Genomic DNA, 19,860 nt, shown 5'->3' on the forward strand with positions numbered 1-19,860 from the left:
AAACAACTCAACAAAATCGATCATTATCACTTTGCCTCCCCAACACCTATTACATCAGAAAAATTATTCATTAGATGAGGATTAGAATAAAGAGAAGAAAATTTAAGCTTCGAATTAGGAGGCTTATTAATGGATGGTTTAAGCTTTTGTCTTTTTTTTCTTCTTATATTGCTTCCTCCTTAGCCTTCTTCTTGTGGTTCCATGCTTCACATAAATTGGAGGAGGAGAAGCAACATGTACAGTGCTCACAAAGTGACAACTCTTGGCTAGAAGGGTACTTGAAAGAATTGAAAACTTGAAATACAACTTCCTTATCATCTAGCTTTAGCGTGAGCTTCCCTTCTTCTATGTCTATGATGGCCCTAGCATTGGCTAAGAACGGTTTCCCTAGTATGATAGGGACATCATCATCATCCTCCATGTCAAGTACCACAAAGTCAGCAGGAAATATAAACTCCCCAACTTTTACAACTACGTTCTCCATTATGCCTTTAGGTATGTGATCGACCTATCTGCCAGCTGAAGAGACATGGAGGTCGACTTAGGTTTATGCATTCCAAGCTTCCTAAAAATAGAATAAGGCATAAGATTAATACTTGTTCCTAAATCATATAAAGCCTTACCAATATGAGTTTTTCCAATTGTGCAAGGAATAGTAAAATTCCTTGGGTCCTTAAGCTTAGGTGGAAGCTTTTTAAGAACTATAGCTGAGCACTCTTGGGTGAGCTTCACAGTTTCATGTGCTCTCAACTTTTTTTTATTGGTCAAAATCTCCTTTAAAAATTTAGCATATTTGGTCGTGTCTCAGTCCCAGTGTGGCTGATCATCCGAAAAAACCAGCTAAGCATCATTGGCTTGGTCAGCCTTTACCTAACCAACTACCTAATACTACGCAGGCTCATCAAAGATTGATCTTGAGCCTTCATCAAAGATTCTAGTTGCTTTGCAAGGACTGCAATTTGGTTCATTAGTGGGTTGTTGCTCTCTGCTTGGTAGACTGGGGCAGCCTCTTTCCTCTTGATGTCGTAAGAGTCAGCTTGTATGCATCATTCGAATCTTTTCTTTATGAGGGACCTTCCTGCTGTGGCATCAATCGTAGCCCTGGTGGGGATTGATAGGCCACTGTAAAAGATTTGCACCTGTCTCCACATCAGAAAATCATGATGAGGACATCTCCTCAAAAGTTCTCCAAATCGCTCTCATGCCTCAAATAAGGATTCTGCTTCATATTGTTGGAAGCAATATATCTCCGTCATAAGTTTAAAGGACCTTGATGGGAAAAAGTACTTTTTCAAGAATTGTTGAGTGAGATCCTCCTAAGTTGTGATGGAATTGGCAGGGAGTGAGGAAAATCATGCATTCACCCTTTCAGATACTGAGAAGGGGAAAAGCCAGAGTCGAATAGCATCGTTGGAGACTCCATTGTATTTTATGGTATCTGTCAATCATAGGAACTTTGTCAGATGTAAATTGGTGTCTTCATTAGACATGCCTCCAAACTGTATGGAGTTCTGGACCATGGTTATGACTACTGGTTTCAATTCAAAATTGTTTGCCTCCATACTAGGGGCCGCGATGCTTCCAGGAGTGCCTCTAGTGGTAGGTGTCATGTAATCTTGAATTGATCTTCTTCTCTCTGCCATTCTTTGCACTCTCACTTCTTTTCTTTGTCTACGAACTGGTCTTTCAATCTCCGAATCAAATAAATAAGGTGTATAGCACTTAGAACAAATGAGCATACATTAAAAGAAATTATGAAATAATTAAAAAAAACTAAAATAAAATAAAAACAAAAATTATAAAAAATATATAAAAATATTTAATAAACAAGACAGAATTAAAATAAAGTAAGACACAAATTGCTCAAAATCAATTAAATTTGAGATTTTCTTAATATTGAAAAAGCAGTCCCCGTCAACAGCACCAAAAACTTGTTCGGAGGGCAAGTGTACTCATCGAGAAGTAATAAAGGATTCTTAAATTAATCCCAAAATATCGTCCCACAAGGATTTATTTACAATTACTAAGAATTTCCTAATTCAATTGTTTGAGCTACAAAGATACGAGATTAATTAAAACAAGAAATTATTAAATCAATTATAAAACTAAAAGCAAGGGATATAATGCACATTTTGGTTAAACTTATCGGAGAGGAGCCTAAGGCATATGGGTTTTCTCATAAAATCTTTTATGTTATTTTTCTGTTTAACTCTAAATCTGATTTCCTTGTGATTACCAATCATTCATACAAATACTATTAATACCCAATGGTCATGCAATATTAATATTCTTTTCTCTAAATTAACATCTTTAATGGTCATGTAAGACATCAACTTAAGAAAGCTTAAGGAACCTATGAACTTGTTAATTTAATAATGATTAGAAGAGAAAGATTGGTTTGATGCACCTAATCCTTTGTCTCGTTTTACACTATAGATATATTAATTAACCGAGTACGGTCGCCTGACGATATAATTAATTAGGATTAAGAAAGAAACACAATAGGATAAAATCTAATCACGAAACGGAAATCAAATTTAGATTCAGACATCAAAATCTCATAAATTCATGAACGATAGTTCCCATAACCTTAGCTATGGACTTAGTTACTCATGCTAAAGAAAAGAACTAAAATAATCATAAACAAAGCCATAAAGAAAAGCAAAATAGAATGAAATGAGTTTCCGATCTTCAAGTACGATCGCTCAAAGCTCTAAGTCCCGCTAAGCATGTGCCAAGGATCCCGTGCACGAGAAAGGAGATAAGAAGTGTCAAAGACTAGGTGTCAAAAATGGTTTCTCTTTACGATGCCTAAGATCTCCTTTTTAATAGGGTTTGAAAACCCTAAAAACTCTTCATAATTGGACTTCCTGCAGATGACCACGACCGTGCAAGGCCTTAAGCACGGTTGTGCATGGGCTTGCAGTACCCCATGCTTGTTGAAAGGATTTGGGCGCGCTGACTTCTGCGAAGCTCTAATCTTCCATCAATTTAGGCCCAAATTGCGCCCAACATCCACTTTCAGCCTCTTTATACCAAATTGCACAATTAATATATAAATTAGTGTAAAACTCAAATAAAATAAAGGTCAAATATGAATACATGGGCTGTAAAATAGGGCCTAATTACAGACTTATCAAGTTTCAAGTTGGGTAATTCTGAACACTTGAGTTTTGAATTCCAAAATTGGGTTAAAGCACTCAACATCAGTGTTTCTATTGAGATAGAAAGCAAATCGAAGAGTCGACCGTATTTTCCTTTCAAAGCTTGAGTGTACTTCCTTGGGCATATATCAGCGGATCTCATTCACTCTTTGAAGGTCATTGCTCAGCACAGTGATTTTGATTCTTCTCATTGGTCCTGATGCAGTGCTAGTGTGACCTTGAACCTCTCTCATTTTTTAATGCTATTAAATCCTTTAAATTTTTTATATAAGAAAAAAATGAGCATAACAAGGGAAAAAAATAACATAGTAAAATAAAATTGATGTTCGATATGTAAATTTAATGAATGCATGATAATTTGGAATGATTTAAAATAATGAGATGAAATGTAACCTATCATGCTTAGGAGATGTCCTACCAATGCAAGCTAAATGCAATTATCATGATTTTCACAAAATAGATATTTTTTCATTAATGTTTCATTTTATTTTTGGATGAAAAGGAAAGAAAATGGTATGCTCATGGTATGCATGTCATGTTACTAAGGCTATGATGAATGAAGAGAAAAGGAGAGTAAGCTCTTCATGTGTCCTTATTTTGGGTGAAATCCTATAGTGAGGTGGTCACTATGGTCATTAATCAGTACATGGTTTTGAGGTGGATCTTGATCCCTAAATCTATTATGTCCCCAGATTGTCCCTATCAAATGATAAGGACCTAGTTCATAACATAGCCACAAGTAGGGACATGTCCTCTCAATATGGCTAAGCCATGATGCTAGTAACAACTTGAGTGATACTCCAGCAACTGCCAAGTGGGCATTAAGCCCCTCAATAGCAGGAGTCAAGACATCACACAGACTCGGGTATAGAGTCCAAATGGGTGTGAGGTGAGTGTTAGTGATGTGTGTGCAAGGAGCATATTAATTTCATTTTAAAAATAATTAATTTCATACTTAATAAAAAATTAATTTTATTTTTAATTTTTTAGAGAAACATATTAATTTCATTTTTTTAGAGAAAAAAATAAAAAATTAAATTGAATTAAAGGAATGAACTATTTAAAAAATATTATTCTTTTTTGCTTTTTTTATAACAGAAATCAGCTTGATATTTTATTTTCTTTAAAGTAAAAATTCAGTTTTATATATTTTTAAATAAAAATAAAAATCTAATTTGAATAGGGAGAATGGATCATTTATAAAATAGTATTCCTCTTTTTTCTATTTTTGTATTAAATAAAATTCAACTTGATTTTTTTATTTTCCTTAAAGTAAAAATTCATTTTTATATATATATTTTTTAAATAAAGAAACATAATTGAGAAATTGATTTGAATTGAGAGAAAGGATTATTTATAGAATATCATTTTTTTGCATTTTGTATTAAATTTAAATAAAATTCAACTTGATTTTTTTATTTTCCTTAAAGTAAAAAATGTTTTTATATTTTTAAATAAAGAAACATAATAAAAAAATTAATTTGAATTGAGAGAAAACATTATTTAGAGAATATTGTTCCTTTTTTTTTTTACATTTTTGGTATTAAAGAAAACAATCTTAAAACATTTTATCTTTATATTTTGTTTATTTATCTTTTTTAAAATAAATATAATAATTTCATTTTTTTTAATTTAGACTTGAATTTTTTTTTAAAAAATTTGAACCTAACAAGTCAGGTCTCGCTCATACGTATTCTCCGCGTGTAACAGGGGAATCAAAGCCACATAATTCTTTTGTTTTAAAAAATTAGGTTTAAGATAAGTTGCAAAAGTTGCAAGAATTTATTTTTTGGAAAACTTTATTTTTTTATTGAAACTTTTTTTAAAATTTGATTTTGGGTAAGTTACAAAGATTTTTTTTTAAAACTTAATTTTTTACTTTATTATTATTATTATTATCAATTTTTTAAGTAAATTCACTCTTGCATAGGGTTCAAGTTAGCACAAGCTAATCAATAAACCCTTACGATTCAAACAACGTTGAAGGTAGATCCACCACTCTATCAAAATTGTTTGGCTATTGCGTGGATTCAATAAGATTTTTTTTTTACAACAAAGGTTTAACTTTTTTACATGCAAGGATGAAATAAAGAATAACATATAGAATAAACAAAAAAGAGAAAACAAATGCAAACAAAAGTAATGGAGAAATAACTCTTTCTTAATTTAGGGATTATTTTTGTAAGATTTACAAAGAAGTTATTTTTTTTTAAATATTTGTGGAAAGGGATGATTTTTAAATGTTAAAAAAAAAATTAAGGTTTAGGGTTTCTCAAAAGGATTCTTTTTTAGGTAAGCAAAAAAGAATTTTTTTTTCAAAAAAAAAAAAGATTAGGTTTATTTAGGGTTTGTGAAAAAGGGATATTTAAGAGGGGATTTTGAGGGGGAAAATAAATAATTTTGAAAAAGAAGTTAGGGTTTTTATTATTTTGCAAAAAGGATGATTTTTGTTTTAAAAAAGAATATTAGGAAAAATTAGGGTTTTCAAAAAGAATGATTTTTAAGAGGGAAAAAAAATTTGGGAAAGGATTTTGGAGGAAAATTAGAGTTTTTCAAAAGGGATGAATTTTAGGGAAAGAATTAGTTTTTTTTTTTGGTTAAAAATTTTAAGGATTTATCATTGCAAAAGGGATTTAAAAACATAAATAAAAAAAATTAGTCCTTCTTTTTGGTTTTACAGAAAGAATGACCTTTTAGCATAAAAAGATTTTATGACTTTTGGGACAAAAAGAAGACATAAAATTTGTTATGAATTAGGTTTTTTAGAGTATGATAAAATTAAATTTTTAATAAAAAGAAAAGAATAAAGGGGGAAATTTTTTTAGGATTTCACGATATTAGATTTTTTTTATGCATGGAAGAGAGAGAATCGTGAAAGCAAGAAGAAGATAAAAAAAAGAAAATAAAGCATCCAAAGAAGAAGAATTAAAAAAAATGAAATAAGTCCTTACTTATTAGGGATGGCAATGGGTAAAGTACCCGATGGACACCCGCAAAATTTACCTACAATGGGTAGGGTATTTACCCACTATAGGAGTACGGGTATGGGTGTGAGTAAAAACTCGCAAATTTTAATAGGGATGAGTGCAGGTATGGGTATCTAAGTACTCACCCCGCCCCATACCCACATATCCACATGGAAATTGATTTAGCAAACCTAAACACTATTATCCAGTCCTTCAACCAGTCACAAAAAACATTAAGTCTCCCAGACAAAACAGAGAAAGCCATTAGCCTTCAAAAGGGTAAGACCCCAAATACCAACCATTATATGGCAAAAGGAAAATTCTCCACTGTCATTCAAATGGAGCCCGAATTTTGGGACCAAAACCCATACAAAGCCATCACCAAAGCCTTCCCTCCTGGTTTTCATTTTAGACCATACGCCTTGAATAAAACTAGACAATTTTATGAGTTTATATTAATAGATTCAGATTCTGTCTCTATTAAGCATTACAAAGACCAAAAAGATCCTTCTGTAATCACTCATTCGACTATACAGATTTTAAAAATCTTGTCACCAAAAATTTTTGGAAACAATCCAAATACACCCAAGAAATTCTCCCAACCTTTTGATCCGGTCGGATACAATTACTGGGACTACATAGATGCCTGGACAAGAACTTTTTGTTTCCAGAACAAACTCAATCGACACTCTTGGTTGATTTATTTTAAGAAAAATCAAAATTACAATTTTCCTAATTGGTTCCTTCAATGGTGGGACTTCTTTGGACCATTAGAGGCAATCCTTCCCTCTCCAGTAAAACAAGGATTTGAAATATTCAAAATCAGATATGCCCCTAACAGAATTGGAGCAGATCTCAAGTATTTCTCTACTTTTGCAATGGCCTGGGTATTCTCATGGCAGTACAGGTATAGCAAAACAGATGAAGACGATATTCTTCCCATGATTCACAAACATGCTTTTGTGAAATGGTGGAATCAATTCAACGCAGAACATGTTGGACCTCAAGGAGTTAATGAGTTCTTTGGAAATAATCCAAAACTCTTGAAACTTGCTGATCCTGCAACCTTCCAATTTCTGAATCAGAAAGCAAAAATTGCAGCATTCCTATCAGGATGTGATTCTAAAGATAAAATGAAGAAAAACTTAAAAGAAGTCCTTCTTCTTCTAAATCAAGATGAAGCTAAAACTTCTACCAAACCGGAGTCTAATCCCAACAAAGATGACGACTTCTATCAAAATGAAGATGATTGTTATGGTATAGACATAACAGAATTATAACCGGCTCTGTACAAATAGTTCCTGTTATTTACCGGAACTATACAAACAGTATTTTAATTTTCTATATAAGGAGGCCTCGACTATATTGTGAGGTACCCTCTCATTTAGCAAGTTAAGAGAGATTTAAGAGAGAGAAGCTCTGAGAAATAATCCCTTGTAAGCCTTCTTCTTTGAGATCTTTCAATAAAAGTTTGCTGTTTCAAACTATTTTTCTCTCTTCTCCCTCTTAGCCGGTTCTGTTCGGACTACCGTCGTCCGGCTTTCTTCTCTTCTCCCCTCACTAGATCTGTGTTGGTTCTACCACCGTTCTAGTTTCTTATGTTTTAAACTTACAATTTACATACTGCACTTTTAATTTCTGCATTTCATTTAGTAGTCCTGCTACTGCCTACTTCCCTTTCAGTCTTTTAATTTCTATTTTTGTTCCCTTGATCCACTTCGGGCAAATCTGGTATCAGAGCCTGATGGGGAAGTAGGAATATAACTGTTGATTGTTTATAACTGTGCTCTTCTGGATCTGAACTTTAAATTTCTTTATGAAATTTCTGTAACCATGGTTTATAGGCTGGACAGCTGACAGGCCCTTCGGGTGAGACCAGTTATGGTCGTCCCTGTCTGTAACAACGCCACGAACTAATGGTTCTGAAATATTGCTTTTGTATAGTTCTTTAAGTTTATGAAAATATTTTACTAGAAGTACAGCAGTTCTTAGTTCTTTTGAATAGGGCTGTAGCAGTAAGACCCGTATGGATGAAAGGGCAGTAAGGCTAATTTAACGATGCTGTATTCAAAAGAAACTAACAACAGAAGAAGCTGGTAACTATAGTAAAAGAACTTCAAAATTTGTAAAAAAAAAAAGAAAAAAAAAGTCCACAAATAACCAGATCCAGTTGAATAAGTTATAAATAATTAACAGATGTATTGTTACGGAACCAGATGAGGGTGATGAGTCAGATGTTTTTAATTATGTCTAGACTGTTAAGATCTTTCTCCCGTATTTCCTTCCGTTCTAGCTCTAGTTCATCTTCTTCCTCTCCCACAAAACCCAATCTCTTTGATGATCAGGAGAGACATTCTCCTGAAATCACACCCAAACACAACTTCTTCGACGAAGAAGTCTGATTCGAAGAGATCAACCAAAGTATGGATGACTGGACCATCCCAGTCATTCCTTAGGATACATTATATGTTCCTGAAGATCAACCCAAGAAAAACAGTTCTGATTACATTATCAAGACTGTTGAAAATAATATCCCTTTAGGAAAAGGTATAGGAGAAGAATTTCATCTCCTGTCTAAATCCTCTCTCAATGACCATAAAAGAAAATACAAATACCTTCACATAGGATGTGTTCAGGTAGCTATCAAACCTCTGATAGACATAGGCATAGATGCTGCTGTCTTAATTTGTCTAAGAGACATTCGTCATAATAAGTTTGACGATTCTCTTATAGGAACAGTTGAAACCAGCCTCGGTCAAGGTCCGATTTATTTTAACTGTTTTCCCAACAAAACTGTGAATCTTATGGATGAACACATCCTAGACTCCTTGTTTCTCAATATTTGCTTTCATGGGTTAGACATGAAAGAGGGATCTATTCCCGCAGCTCTCATCTATAGGATTCAGTACAAGGTCATGAACTCTTGTGCTTCTAGAGTCCTTCTTAAACCTCAAAAAGGAGAGACTACTTTGTTTATCACTGATATGACAAAGGCCAATGTTTCTCTACCTAGAATTATCAAATGGGATGAGGTTACTCTCCCAGAAAAATGGGTTATGGATAAAGCCTCACCCAGTGTTCCTCGTCCTGCTCCTCAAATACAAGATATTTCGCAGGACAATTCTGGAAAGGTTGAAATAACCTTTGATAGGAGAAACTCTTTCTCCTCAAGGATCGATGCTTATAGTAATCGATCTGACTTTGTCTCTGCTAGAAGATCCTTTTCTTCTAGATCTTATATTAGACCTGATATTCCTAGGTCTGTTAATCATGACCCTTCTCTAAATCTTCAAGGTTTAGATACTTCTTCTAGGATTCCTAGAAATGTTTATCAGACTTCTGAAAAAGAAGACGAAAATCAGAGTATCCAATCTCCAACCTACTCTTCCCTTAATGAGTCTTATGATGTTATTTCATAAATTCATTATAGATAAGGAAACCCTTAGGAAAGATTTCTACTCTGAGGAATGGAAACCTCAAAGAGAGTGGTTCTTTCAAAAATATAGGGGAAAAGATAGGTCTGATATCCAAGAGAAATTCTATCAATTTCTCGAAAAAATCAAACAAAATATTCCATTCTTTGATTGGTATCATGCTTATACCATTCATAATAATATTGATTATCCCTGGCAAGAGGATGTTATTAGTACCTCCTCTGCTAATGTCATATCCTGGCAGATCAAAGACGGACAAATAGTCCAAAGTGAACTACCACCCACATCTCAATACCAATTACCTAATTTGAAAGACAAAGGCGGTAACCCTGTTACTGCTACTCCTTTTAAGTCTAAGAACCCTGAAGAGTCTATCACTCCTCATGACATCCAAGGCCTTATGGAACAGGCCAATTATACCAATAAATACCTTCAGGTTTTAGGAGAAAAAATCTCTGTTAATCCTGTCAAACCTAAAATTGAAGAAGCAGCTTCTTCATCCTCTCAACCTCAATTAGAAAAACCTTTGTTTAAACCTTTTAAGATTAGTGCCAAAGCTAAGCAGAAAATCTTAGAACTTAGGCAAAAAGAAAAAACCAAAGTGAACGAAGAGAACCAGAACGAGTTGCTTAGTAAAATCACTAGCCTCCTCACTACCATTCCCGACACTCCTCAACCCTCTGAGGAATCTAGTGCTAAACCCAAGACTAGGTCTCTTGCCAAAACTGTCAATGTTATCTCCAAAACTGATTCAGAACATTATTCTGAAACAGATTCTGTTTTAGCTATCAATCCAATCAACAATTGGAAAAATTCTTCCAAACTTTATTATAATAGAGCTACTGCTCCTGACCTCATTTTAGAAGAAAAACAAGATTTTATCCAAAGTTTCAATTCTAATGATATTTATATTTGGAATATTGATGGATTATCTAAATATAATATCATTGCCAAACTCCAAAATATGTCGGTTGTCGCCATGGGCTATTTTACTAATTAAAATATGCCTGAAGACACCATTGTTTATATTTTTGTTGCTGGTTTTACTGGCCAACTCAAAGGTTGGTGGGACAATTATCTCACTGAATTTGACAGAGATAATATTCTCTCTGCAGTCAAAATTGATGACAAGGGGAAAACCATTGTCAGTGACAATGAGCGTCTCCTTGATGCTGTGTATACGTTGTTATACACAATATCCCAACATTTCCTTGGTGATCCTTCTCTTTGGAGGGAAAGATCAGGAGAGCTTCTTTCAAACCTCAAATGTGATTCCCTAGAACACTTCAAGTGGTATAAAGATACCTTTATGTCTAGGGTCCTAACCAGGGAAGATTGTAACCAAGCCTACTGGAAAGAGAAATATCTAGATGGGCTTCCCAAAGCTTTTGGAGATCTTATTAGAAGTAAACTCCGAAGTCATTCCTACTGGAGAAATCAATTATGATAGTTATGATTATGGTCAGCTTACTGCTATCATTATTCATAGCGGTATTAAAGCTTGCCAGAAGGATAAACTCCAGAAACAGCTTGCCAAAGAGAAAGCCTTGAGCAAGAAAGAGTTAGGATCTTTCTGTGAGCAATTTGGTCTTCCATCTTGCTCTCCCAATAAGAAGAAACATGTCCCTAAGAAAGAGGCTGTTGAACCTTACAAAAAGCCCTACAAACGTAGGTACAATAGAAAACCTAATCCTAAGAAACAAGGGGAAAATGTCATCCCCACCAACATTCCCAAAAAACCCAAAACAGGCGTAACCTGTTACAATTGTGGTAAACCCGGCCATCTTAGCAAATACTGCAGGTTAAAGAAGAAAATTAGTAGCCTTAATCTTGAGCCTTCTATAGAAGACCAGATTAACAATCTTATTATTAATACCTCTGATGAAGATTCTGTTAAAGAATCTGAGGAAGATGTCAACCAAATTCAAAATGACGACCAAGTTTCCTCTTCTGATAGTGATGATACTCCAGAAATCAATGTTTTGACAAAAGAACAAGATCTTCTTTTTGAAGCAATAAGTTCCATTTCGGATCCTCAAGATAGAAAAGAATTTTTAAATAAATTTAAAGATGTTTTAGAAAATAAACCTAAACCTAAAGAATATTTTACTTCAAATAAATTCGACATTGCAAATATTTTCAAAAGACTAGAAAAGAATTCTAGCATTAAACCAACCACTATTCAAGATCTCCAGATTGAGATAAATAATCTCAAAAAAGAGATCAGAGAGATCAAATATCAACAACAAATTCACCAAGTTATTCTTTCTCAGTTAGATGATGAATCTGATATTGAGAAAGTAGAACTTCCTGAAAATAATGATTCTGAGAAGGTTGATTCTGATAATCTAGAAGAAACCTTTATGTGTTTGATCAACAAGGTCAAAATACAAAAATTTTATATTAACATCAGAATCATTATTGATGATTTTGTTCTTGATACCTTAGCCCTCTTTGATACAGGTGCTGATTCAAACTGTATTTTAGAAGGATTAATTCCTACAAAGTATTTTGAAAAAACTTCTGAAAAACTCAGTACTGCTAGTGGTTCGAAGCTTAAAATTAATTACAAGCTTTCTAAAGCTGTAATTGAAAATCAAGGGCTTAAGATTGAAACAAACTTTCTTCTTGTAAAAAATTTAAAAAATGAAGTTATTCTCGGAACACCTTTTATAAAAGCCCTTTTCCCTCTACAAATCTCGAAAGATGGTATTTCCACTCGTCATTTAGGAAAACAAATAACCTTCAAATTTTCTAACAAACCATTTACAAAAAATATTAATTCTATTCAAAACAAAATCAATCAAATTAATTTTCTAAAAGAAGAAGTTTCTTTTGCCAACATTGAAAAACAATTACAAAATCCTTCGCTTCAGAAGAAAATCCAATCCCTTTTAAGAAACATCCAAACTTCCATATGTTCTGACCTACCCAGCACCTTCTGGAATAGGAAAAAATATATTATCAGTCTTCCTTATGAGTCAGGATTTAAGGATAGCCAGATTTCCACTAAGGCCAGACCTATTCAGATGAATGACTCCTTCATTATTGTTAGAAAGAGATTAAAGATCTCTTAGACAAAAATCTTATTAGAAAAAGTAAAAGTCCTTGGTCTTGCTCCGCCTTTTATGTTAATAAACCGGCAGAGATTGAGAGAGGTACTCCCAGACTTGTCATTAATTACAAACCCCTTAATCAAGCCCTTCAGTGGATTAGGCATCCTATCCCCAATAAAAAAGATCTTCTTAACAGGCTAAATTCTGCTAAGATCTTTTCAAAATTTGATATGAAATCTGGGTTTTGGCAAATCCAAATTTGTGAAAATGATAGGTACAAGACTGCCTTCACTGTCCCCTTTGGGCATTACGAATGGAATGTTATGCCCTTTGGTCTGAAAAATGCTCCCTCTGAGTTTCAGAAAATTATGAATGATATTTTTAATCCTTATTCAAAATTCGTCATTGTCTATATTGATGATGTCTTAATTTTCTCTCAATCCATTGATCAACATTTCAAACATATAAATGTTTTCATCAATGTTATTAAACAAAACGGACTTGCCGTTTCTAAATCAAAAATTAGTCTCTTCCAAACCAATGTCAGATTCCTTGGTCATAATATCCACCAAGGTACCATCATTCCTATCAGCAGGTCCATTGAGTTCGCTGATAAATTTCCTGACAGAATCCTTGATAAAACTCAATTACAAAGGTTTTTAGGATGTCTCAACTATGTAGGAGATTTTATTCCCCACTTAAATAACATCATTAAACCTTTACATGATAGGCTTAAGAAAAATCCTCCCTCTTGGACTGATGTTCATACCAACGTCGTCAAAGAAATCAAAAATAGAGTCAGGAAGATAAATTGCTTATATCTTCCTATTCCTCAAGCCTTCAAAATTGTTGAAACTGATGCCTCGGACATAGGTTACGGGGGTATCCTCAAGCAAAAGATTGAGTCACATGAGCATATCATTGCATATACTTCTAAACATTGGAATTCTGCACAACAGAATTATTCTACTGTTAAAAGAGAAGTTTTGGCAATTGTTTTATGTGTTTCAAAATTTCAATCTGATTTATTAAATCAAAAATTTCTTATCAGAGTGGACTGCAAGTCCGCTAAAGAAATTTTACAAAAAGATGTAAAAAACCTTGCCTCAAAACAAATCTTTGCAAGATGGCAAGCAATTTTAAGTGTTTTTGATTTTAATATCGAGTATCTCAAAGGCACTTCAAACTCTCTTCCTGACTACCTTACCCGTGAATATTTACAGGATAAATAGAATGCCTAGAAAGGCAACAGCCCCTTCTAGGGGAGGTTCGTCCAGAGGAGGAAGAGTTAGGCTCGCCCTAACTCTCAACAAAACAAAATCCAAGTCTGTTACAACAGACTCTTGTTCTAATTCTTCGGAGTCATCCACTCCGGTTGGGTCATCCACCCAGAAAGCCATCCAGATTGTAGAGTCATCTACTCAGCAATCTGTGATTCCTAAAAAAGACTCATCCAACAAGGTTGATTCTTCCCAATCAAAAACAAAGAGTGTCAAACAAACCAAAGCAGATTATGCTTTCCCTGTTAACACACTTCTAGCCATACAACAAGGTAGCTTAAACAGCCTACCAAAGAAATCTTGGGCAGACATTGCCTCTGATGAAGACATAGGCATAGATGCTGCTGTCTTAATTTGTCTAAGAGACATTCTCATAATAAGTTTGACGATTCTCTTATAGGAACAGTTGAAATAAATCGGACCTTGACCGAGGCTGGTTTCAACTGTTCCTATAAGAGAATCGTCAAACTTATTATATATATATATATATATATATATGCTTGAACTTTATTTTATAATTATGTATTGAATTTTTGTATTATTATATTACTTATGTGAAGTTATATAAGACTAATATTAAAATATATTTAATAATAAAGTAAACAAAAAAAATTATTTTAGTTTATATTTTTAATAGAAAAATTTATTTACTATTTTATATCATTTAATTAGGCTAATACAATTTAATTATTACATAGTTAATATAAGATTGATTTTTTTTAAATATTATTTATATATGACACACATAAAATATTTTTTACACAAATATTTTTGTTAATAAAATCATATTGATGTTTAAATCATAAAGTGAATGATAAATAATAAATATATTGTAAATATTTTATAAATTTTACAATCACCTACTATTACTGTAAACTTATTATTTATTAATAATATTTAAATTTTATTTTTATATTATAATTTAAATAATATTTTTCTATGCAACATATGTATTACAAGCACAACTATAATCTATTGAATCTAAATAATATTATTTTTACTATTTATTCACGTTCAAAGAAGTTTTTGAAAATATATAAATATAAAAAATTATTGTTAATTTTTATTTGTTAATTTTTTCAGATAAAAAAGTATAATTTTTTTAATATACACGTATATTTCTTTATTATAAAATTTTATTGTAACTATTTATCTTTTATTCAAATTCTTTCTTTTAAAATTTATATACATTATAAATATTTAATTCATTAAAATAATTTTTCAAAAATTTGTAATTTTGATACAATACTTTCGTATAGTATATGAGTTAAAAATACTAGTATTAATATATATATATATATATATATATATTATTTTAATTAAATCTATTATTTTTCTTACAATTTTAAATTCAAAAGTTAAAAATAATATTTTATGTATACATTTTCTGTTGTTAGTATTGAACTTCTCTACTCTAACTCTATTCTCATTGTCAATGTCTGTCTCATTAAAACCTAACAACTATGAAATATTATTAATTAGAGTTAGTTGTCAATGTCGTCACAAGAGGTCAATCCCACACGAAGGGACAACCATTATACAGATCTATTTCGTTGTCGCTCTAACATTACCAATCGATCAAATCTCACAGAAGATAGGGTTATCACTGATAAATAACTTATGTGTTTAGTTTCGCTTATTGTTTCTAAGAATTTTAGTTTAGAAAATTATTATATTAAGATACATTTAACATTTATAATCTTTGAATATTTTTTATCTATGTTTGTACCTTGTTCGGCAACTACATATTGAATTTTTGTATTATTATGCTATTTAGGTGAAGTTATATAAACATATTTTTCTTTATAAATATTTTTTTCTCAAACAAGCGCGGGTAATGGGTATAAGATAGGTATGCGGGTACCCAGAGAGTACGGGGACAGAGATTAATATTCATACCCAGGCGGGTATGGGGCCGGGTACAGGTATTTTTTTAAAACACAAGTATGAGGATGGGTACTATAGTACCCTACCCATACCCTACTCATTGCTATCCCTATTACTTATTTTGTCGGCTCTTTCGTGATGACTTAGAGTTCTTTTATTGGAACTCCCTCCTTCAATCTATAACGTGTTATTGACTCTGTCAGTTCCCTTTCTCCCTTCTCCTCTTTGTCTTGTCGTGCTACCTTAAATTCTCGCTCTATTTTTTGTCTCCAAATTCTCTCAAGTTTTTCTCTTTTTTCTTCTCTCTTTGTTTCTCGTGTTCTCCAAGAGAGTTTAATTTTCTCTCTATTAGTTTCCCGTAAAAAATAAAAATGTCTATCCCTATTTGAAGACCTAAGCTGCTAATTTATAGCCAACCTCCTAAACTCTATATCCTATTTAATAGGGTTATTTATTTATTTTAAAAAAGGTTTTATCTTCCCATAATCTCTTATTTTCTGATGGCCACCTCTCAAAATATCCTCAACCGTCTCCTCTACTTTTCTTAAAATCTACTGACTAATCATTTTTTTCTTCACTAACCAAAATATCTACATATTTAAAAAAAATTAAAAAAATCCTAACCTCTTATAGATCTAAAATTCAAAATCTTATCTAATTTTTATTATTTATTTATTTATTACTTTATTTATATGGGACCAGGATAAAATTGAGTATTCATAGAGGCTATGTTTGCCGAATTGAATAGTCTTGATGAAATGAGGCTACTGGCCTTAGATCATATAAGGGTTCAGAAGATGAAAATAGCTAAAGCCTAAACAAGAAAGTAAAGCCTAAATCTTTTTTTAGGAAGAAAAATAGGTAGAAATGAATATGGATAGGGTATGGGCAGGATATTATAGAACTTATCCCCATATCCAGGTTTAAAAAAAAAAAATACTTGTATCCAGCCTTACACCTGCGTTGGTAGTAACTTTAATTCTCATACCCATACCCTCTAGATACTCACATACCCCATACCTGTACCCATTACTTATGCTTGTTTGACGAAAAAAAATGTTTATAAAAAAATATATGCTTATATAATTTCACATAAGAAGCATATTAATACAAAAATTCAATACGTAGTTGCCGAAGAAGGTATAAGCATAGATAGAAAACAAATATTTAAAGATCATAAGTGATAAATGTATCTTAATACAACAACTTTTAAAATTAAAATTCTTAGAAACTATAAGCAAAATTAAACACATAAATTATTTTTCGGATATGACATTGTCTTTTGTGAAATCCGATCAAATGACAATAATACTGAATTGGGCGACAACAAGATGGATCTGCACAATGGATGACCTCCCATGTGGGATCACTTGGTGACCTCTTGTGGCAGTATTGACAACTATCTCTAATGATTCATGATTACTAATACATAGAGATTAAAAATAGGGTTAGGGTAGAGAAGCTCAAATACTAAAAGATAATAAAAAGTTAACACACAACACATTTTTTTTAAAAAAAATTGAATCTGAAATTGTAAGAAAAATAAAAAATTTAATTAAAATAATATAATATATTTAATTATATATATATATACTAGTATTTTTAACTCATGTACTGCGTGAAAGTATTTTTTTCAAAAATATAAATTTTTGAAAAATTATTTTAATGAATTAAATATTTATAATGTATATAAATTTTAATAGAAAAAGTTTGAATAAAAGATAAATGGTCACAATAAAATTTTGTAATAAAAAAAATATACATATATAAAGAAAAAATTATACTTTTTTATCTGAAAAAAAATTATTTAACAACTAAATTATAATAAAAATACATAATAAACTTAGTTAAAATAACAAAAATAAGAATTAACAATATTTTTTATATTTTATATCTTTCAAAAATTTCTTTCAATGTAAATAAATTGTAAGAATAATATTATTTAAATTTAATAAATTATAGTTGTTCTTGTAATGCACATGTTATATAGGAAAATATTATTTTAAATTAAAATATAAAAAATAAAATTTAAATATTATTATTAATAAATAATAAGCATACAGTAATACTATATGATTATAAAATTTATAAAATATTTACATATATTTGATATTTATCATTTACTTTATAATTTAAATATCAATATGATTTTATTAAAGAAAATATTTGTGTGAAAAATATTTTGTATGTGTGTCATACATAAATAATTCTTAAAAAAAAGAGCTAATCTCATATCAATCATTTAATAATTAAATTGTAAGAGCCTAACTAAAAAATATAAAATAGTAAATAAATTTTTCTTTTAAAAATATGAACCATGTAACACCTTAAATTAATTTTCAGATAATAATTTCACAAAATGGGAGTGATAAAATTTTCATTTAAATAAAAGATCTCATCACAAAGTTTCATAAAACAATTCAAAACAATAAAAAATTACAAATTTATATCAAAGACTGCTACAAGACTAATTTAATTACATCATAATTTCAAAATACATTCTAAGTCCTATAGCGGTTCATCTTTCCTTCACTGAGTCTGGTGCTGATAGTTTTGGTCACCTGAAAAATAAATGTAAGGGTGAGTACTCTAAACTATCCAACATAGAGTCTCACCATGTATATCTATAGGTATTCTAGCATATTTACTCAAGTCTAGGTAATTACAAGCAACATTTCAAGCATTTCATTCCAATTCATAACCGATGCACTCACGACATTATAACAATTTACACACGTGCTCTTACTGCACCTAGACATGCTCACTCTAGCACTGTGATCACAGATTCACATCATGAATGGTCGTCGATCACCCCGCCTCACCGATACCGCGTGGGCAGTCACGGGTCGCTCAACAAAGGTAGTGGTCAGAGGTCTAGTCAGGAGGAGAGTGTGTGGCCCGTGGTATACCCACGCTTACTGTTAGTGTCACCACCACTCTCTCTTTCCCAAGGTATTTCTACCGTCCTCATCTTCCACCCCTCGAGTGTATCGCTGAACCATTCACAACATCATTACAACAACATTCAACATGTCCCGTTCACACTCACATTTTAACCACACACATTACTCATTCATAGCACGCAGCACAATTTTCCATAGCCATTAAAATTATACGGCACATAGGCCCATATTCATTCACACATACGGCACAAGTGCCCATATTCATTCACGGTATACGGCCCACTGGCCCACATTCATCTACCACACACAACACACATGTCCATTTCATACACACAACATTTCAACATGCCATCTATACTCATTTTTGTCAGCATTCAAGGACATGCAAACACACTTATTTGCCCACATTGGGCTCAATCATTTCACTCATCACATTCAATATCAATTGCTCAACATGCTCATACACATTTTCAATTAAGGGTATGTCAACCCCACAATCAATTCACACATTTCCTACTCCCTATCTCAGTCACATCACAACATTCAACAAAATGAACGGTAAATTAAACAAAATGAGATAGAGTAGAGTCCCCCCTTACCTGAAATGAAGACCTGCACACAAAATCGGCAATAAGAAGGCTCCCCACACGAACTTAGTCCTAAATACATAGAAACTTCTCGTGAGAACCAAGGAAAACCGAGAAATAAGAGAATAGGATGAAAACTCGAAACCCTAACCATTAAAACTTATCTCCAAGCGTTCCCCACACAATTTCAACCTTCAATCTTGCTCCCAAAAGGCTTGGAGGCAACTTAATCGGTGAAATAAGATTTTGGGTTGAGAGAATCGAAGGGACTTTGAAAAGAGAAAAGGGAAAAATGAGTTTTCCAAGCCCTGGCCCCTTTAAATCTTCTCTAGTTGTGACACTCTCGCTCCAAACTGTTGCTATCTCAATGCAGCGAGAAGCTTTTTACTATAGCGACAAGGCGACAGTTGCACATCTTCTTCCCAAGATCCTCTCACTGCAGCGAGAACTCCCTGCACCTGACACTTAGCCAAATTTTTCCAATTCAATTCCAATCATCCACATCATCGCACATATATACATATACATCAAATACATAAATACATGAAAATACACATATACACTTATATTAACATATTAAAAT

General features: G+C 32.2%; 1 non-coding gene across 1 annotated transcript; it reads left to right on the forward strand.

Moving 5' to 3' along the window:
- The first annotated feature begins 1,155 nt into the window (after positions 1-1,155).
- LOC113848704 lies at positions 1,156-1,262 on the forward strand. The gene has a single exon (XR_003501966.1). It is a non-coding gene; the product is annotated as a small nucleolar RNA R71 (small nucleolar RNA).
- Positions 1,263-19,860: the final 18,598 nt, after the last annotated feature.

The sequence above is a fragment of the Abrus precatorius genome, unplaced genomic scaffold, assembly GCF_003935025.1.
Source record: "Abrus precatorius isolate BTA unplaced genomic scaffold, Abrus_2018 Scaffold8, whole genome shotgun sequence".
In the NCBI taxonomy this organism is placed as follows: Eukaryota; Viridiplantae; Streptophyta; class Magnoliopsida; order Fabales; family Fabaceae; genus Abrus; species Abrus precatorius.